At 50.5% G+C, this 5,475-nt stretch overlaps 1 long non-coding RNA gene across 2 annotated transcripts; it reads left to right on the top strand.

Annotated features, from left to right (window-relative positions):
- Positions 1-6: 6 nt before the first annotated feature.
- LOC105237885 lies at positions 7-4,381 on the top strand. Of its 2 annotated transcripts, none has more exons than XR_856556.3 (3): positions 7-596; positions 750-858; positions 3,572-4,381. It is a non-coding gene; the product is annotated as an uncharacterized LOC105237885 (long non-coding RNA). The 2 variants fall into 2 exon arrangements; XR_004619794.1 differs by having other exon boundaries at positions 750-1,499.
- Positions 4,382-5,475: the final 1,094 nt, after the last annotated feature.

Below are 5,475 nucleotides of genomic sequence, written 5' to 3'. Positions count from 1 at the left end.
GTCCGCCGCCCCCGCCATGGCGCGGCAGGGAGGGGGCGGCGGACCCGCTTCACCTGCCGCAGAGGGGGCGGCGGGCGCCGCTTCACCTGCCGGAGCGGGAGGCAACCGAGGCGAGGCAGAGGCGGCGGCGCGCGCGGCGGCGCCTCCGGGTCCTAGAACCGCATGCTCCCGCTTGCTCGGAGACTGGGATCGGCGGGGTCTGGGTGAGGGGAGGTCGGGAGGGGGAGGTCACGGCCTGGGAGTCGGGAGGGGCAAACCTCCTTGTCGAGGATTGCCAGCAACTGCGAGCGCCGCTTGGAGACCCATGACGGTGCGGCGTTGGGGCGCAAGGGCTGGGTCCCCCTCTCGGATTCCCGACTGAGAAGGTGGGAACCCCCTTCCAGGCCCCCCACCCCTGGTTTATGTCCTCCTCTGTTCAGTCCAGCGAGGAGCTGAGGACCAGTGGGAACCATCTGCAAATGAGAACCCCAAAACAGGGCGGGAGGGCGCAGATTCAGGCCAGCGGAGACCCTCACGACCTGTCCCACCCTGGACCAACTCTGCGCGCATGCCGAGATCCCCAGGGTCGTAGAATGGAGCCTATGGAAAAAGGCAAGGTGCGAGAATCTGGAGACCACCAAGGCGGTCTCAAAGAGAAGCGCGGGGGTTGGGAAACACAGGATTAAAGCCAGCATCCAGGCTGAGAAAGGAGCAGGCACCGCAGAGGAGGAAAAAAAAAAAAAAAATCTCCTTGACGCTGTCACCTCCAGGGACCTAGGGTGGCCTCTCACCTTGGCGAATAATAATCCCTGAAGTCTAGCAATTACAGAAATGCTTCCAGAGGTCTTCTTTCATTCATCCTGACAATGACCAGGGAAGGTAGGTGTTGATATCTTCATTTACAGATGGGAAAACTGAGGCTCATTGTGGTTAAGTGACTTGCCCAAGGGCACACAACTAATAAGGGACAGAGAAAGTCCTCCTCTCTGCCCACCTTCAAAATCTACACTGCCTTGGGCCTGCTGTCCGAGCCCCCACCGCCCCTCTCATCCAGGGTGGTCCAGAAAGGTGAGTGAATATTGGGAGGGCTGTAGAACCCCAGGTCTGAGACATAATCTCCAACCTATATTTGAGGCCCTTCTCTCTCAGTTGCTCCTTTTGTTCCCCCATTTAATTTGTAGAGATCCCCAACCGCCCCTCCCTGCACTTCCAAGACATTGAGGAGGGAGGGCCCCACTAAAGGAGCCCTAGGTTTCCTCCAGGCCAGGCCAGAGGCTATAAATGTCCCTTCCCCTTAGAGTTTCCTCTTCCCTCTCCCCCCATCCCCACTTTCAGAACCACTCTCTGGAGTTAACAGGAGCTGGGAAATTTATCTAATTTTAAGTAAGGCCCTGGGATGAAACAGCCCCTTCACCCAGACTGACCTGATTTAAGCATTTCTTCTGCCAAGGTCACCAGCACCTCTGGTGGGTGAGAGAGAGGTGGTTCTTGATTTCATGTCCCATCCAGGGCCGCATAAGGTAAGACAAAGCAGGATTTTCCTTGGGCATGCTAAGAAGGTGATCCATTATGTGCCTACGACCCTTATCTTCAGCCAAGGATGGTCCAGTCTTGCCAGTGGGTTCTTGCCCTTGAGATCAACTAGGACCTCCTTTTTTTTTTCTTTTTAAAGAAATTAGTCCCCGGTCCCCTCGATGCTTGTCTCCTTCCATTTAACAACAACAAACCTTTAATTTATATCAGCCGTATGCCCAGCCCTGCTGGAGAATCACTCCTGGAGAATCTGTGGCAGATGAAAAGAGTCCCCATTATTCAGCTGTTCACAGCCTAGCAAGGGACAGACTCCAAACACATCTGGGGGTGTGACTGCCACCAGTCAGACTGGTGCCAGTTTCCTGCTTCCTCTCACCCAGAACTACTTTTTTGACTGGGTAGGAGAAGGGTGGGAGTTGTGCCCTGAGGCTGAAAATCCGAGCAGGGCGGGGAGCCTCTAACGAAGCAGTTGCCAGCCTGAGCCCTCAATCCCTGGGGATGCTCTGGCCAACCACCGCCACCCAAGGCCTGGAGGAAACAAGGAAGGGCCGAGGAGAACCTCTTATGGGGAAAAAGATGAGCTCAGCAAGCCTACACCCTGTCGCGTGCACTCTGACCAGAAATGTGAGGCACAAAATAAGGGAGAGAATTTAATGAATTATCAACTAATAAATTTGGTCAGCTTGGCAGGAAGTGTCTTTCCAACCAGGGTCCACAGAGGAGGAAATCCTAGAAGGAATGCCTGGTGAAATTTGGAACCAATGCTTTGGTGGGTCTGTGCTTCCCCCTGCTGGGCACGGGAGGTATGGCAGTCAAGACAGGGAGAGGCCTCCAGAGGTGCCGGAGAGGGAGTCACAGGGTGGGTGACATTTCTGGACCGTTGTGGCCTTGTCACCTCGTAGGGAGGAATTGTGCAGTCACCGGGGACACTCAAAGCTCAGGTGAGTAAGCAGGTGTCCCCAGGAATTTCCCTCCCTCTGACTGTTCACCATTATTCAGTGTGAACCTCTTAAAATTAAAAAAAAAATTTTTTGTTGTTTAAAGGTAATACATACATGTGCTCAGTTTAAAAGAACAACAGGTTTTCTTTTTAAGATTTTATTTTTATTTATTCGACAGAGATAGAGACAGCCAGCGAGAGAGGGAACACAAGCAGGGGGAGTGGGAGAGGGAGAAGCAGGCTCATAGCGGAGGAGCCTGATGTGGGGCTCGATCCCAGAACGCCAGGATCACACCCTGAGCCAAAGGCAGATGCTTAACCGCTATGCCACCCAGGCGCCCCAAAAGAACAACAGTTTTAATGCATCTTTCCAGAGATGTTTTGGACATATCCAAGCAGCGCGCGCGCACGCGTGTGTGTGTGTGTTTAACACAAATGGCAGCACACGCTCCACAATTCAGCACTCTGCTGTTTTCACTTAGTAATGTATCTGCCTCTACAAAGTCTACACAGTGATAGAGACCGTGTGGCTGTGTCACAGTCTCTTTCACTATTCCCCTCCTAGTGAGTATTTAGGTTGTGTCAGTCTTTTGTTGCAAGAGACAATGGTGCCCGCAGGAAATATCTCAGTACGTATACTTGTCGCTACTTACGTGTGTCTCTGTAAGACAAATTTATAAATATGACAGTGCTGAGTCAAAGGTTATGCACTTTGGGGTAGATTTTTGGGAATTTGGATAGATTTGGAATTGCCCTCAAAAAGTTGGCACCAATTTGCAACCTCCAACAACGGATGCCTGTTTTCCCACATCCTCACTCTGTTATATGATAGGTATTATAAGGCCTTTTGATGTTTGGTGAGGCCTCTTTGAACGTCTTTGTCACAAGGCAGGTAACAATCTGTCTTTTTCTCCAAGGAAGAAACCGTGTCTTTTCTGTCCCTATAGCCGCAGTGCAGGACTTAAATCGTGAATGAAAGGAAACAGGCTTGCATTTTGGCAGGGATGGAGGGAGGGGGTGGAGGGTTAGAGCTGAGCAGGAAGTCTGTCCTTAGGGCTACTCTCATTCCCAGGCCCTGGTCAAGCCCCTGCCCCAAACCCAATAGCCCTTCTCTTGCAGGTGCCTCCCAGATTTTGAGGTCTGAGGTTGAAGGCCCAGCATTCCCAGAGCAGCTCTCATTCAGCTCTCCTGCATCCCAGGGATGGGTGGCATCATCACCGAACCGCCTCAAGACTGGAAATGAGCCAGGTGTCCCACTATAGGGGATCCGGGAAACCAGCAATCCAATAGAACTTTCTGCAATGATGGAAATGTTCCATTCCGTCAGTGCTTTCCAACATGCTAGCCACTGGCCACAGGTACCCATACTGAGCTCTTGAAATGTGGCTAGCGCCACTGAGGAAATTAATTTCAAATTTGACTTAATTATAATTAAGTTCAATGTAAATAGCCACATGTGGCTACTATACTGGACAATGAAGGGTTAAATAAACTATAGTACATCTCCACAACAAAAAAATAGGCAGCTGTAAAAAAAAAAAAAAAGAAAGAAAGAAAAAAAATTGAACCTGTCAGATATTGATATGGAAAGATCTCCGGGATATATTTGGAAGCAAAAATGTCATGCAAAACAGTATATATGCTATGTTATCTTTTGTGTAAGAAAGGGAGGTAGATATAAGAATTAATGTATTTGCTTGAATTTATGCCAGCAAAATAACAAAAGTAGTCACCTATAAGATGTGGGGGAAACAGTGTGGACAAGGCAGAGGTGGGAGCAAGACTTCTCAATGCATTTCTTTCTAAACTGTTTTGATTTTTGAACCATATATATTTATTACCTTTCAGAAAGTGAAGGTAAAATACGAGCGAGTTGGGGCGCCTGGGTGGCACAGTGGTTAAGCGTCTGCGTCGGCTCAGGGCGTGATCCCGGCGTTCTGGGATCGAGCCCCACATCAGGCTCCTCCGCTATGAGCCTGCTTCTCCCTCTCCCACTCCCCCTGCTTGTGTTCCCTCTCTCGCTGGCTGTCTCTATCTCTGTCGAATAAATAAATAAAATCTTTAAAAAAAAAAAATACGAGCGAGTTGCTTGCTAACCTAGGAGAGCTGTTCTGTTCCTCTTGTTGGCAACTTGTGGGGGATGAGGGAAGCAAGCCCACTGTCCTGTCTATGTGGCCTGCCAGAGGACGGCCCCGGGGAGGGGAATGGGCAGCACCTCACGAGCCGTACCCCATGTGACACACGTGCCCACACCGTGCCCACCCCCTGGAGTGCGTCAAAATCAGAATCTCAGCAATCTGATGTGCATCTTACGGTCCACCAGGTAACTCTCCAACTGGCACTCAACTATCCTTGTCAACATCGCCCAGTGAAGACAGGACAAGCCCCGAGTACCAGGCCCATGTCCCTGCCCTGTAGACAGCCAGGCCTAAAGACTGGAAAGAAGCCAGGTGATCACAGGTTAAATGGTCGCAGATGTCTTCTGAGCATCCATGCCACGACAGGGGCTTTCCGCGTGTCATTCGAGTCTGGACAGCAGCCCTGAGAGGCAGGTCCTGTTGCTGTGCCCTCTGTGTCCTCTTAAATGACTGATTTAGCCAAGGCCACCCGGCTGGTAAATGTCAGAGCTCAGATCTGAACCCAGTCCTCAAACCCCTGAGCCTCAGTTTTCTCATTATGAAAAAATGGTGATAGGAATTCATAGAATTGTTTGATTTTTTTTTAAGGTTTGATTTATTTACTTGACAGAGAGAGAGAGAGCTCACACAAGCAGGGGGAGTGGCAGGCAGAGGGAGAGGGAGAAGCAGGCTCCCGATGGAGCAGGGAGCCCAATGTGGGGCTCGATCCAAGGACCCTGGGATCATGACCTGAGCCAAAGGCAAATGCTTAACTGACTGAGCCACCCAGGCGCCCCTCATAGTATTGTTTTAAATAGTAAATAAAATTTCAAGTTAAGAGCTAACAGAGAATTTTATTTGCAGCAATAAGGTGGACTATATGTCCAGAGAAACCCTTCTAGTATA

Source organism: Ailuropoda melanoleuca, chromosome 13 (genome assembly GCF_002007445.2).
Source record: "Ailuropoda melanoleuca isolate Jingjing chromosome 13, ASM200744v2, whole genome shotgun sequence".
Taxonomy (NCBI): domain Eukaryota; kingdom Metazoa; phylum Chordata; class Mammalia; order Carnivora; family Ursidae; genus Ailuropoda; species Ailuropoda melanoleuca.
This window is presented reverse-complemented; position numbering and strand designations above follow the sequence as displayed.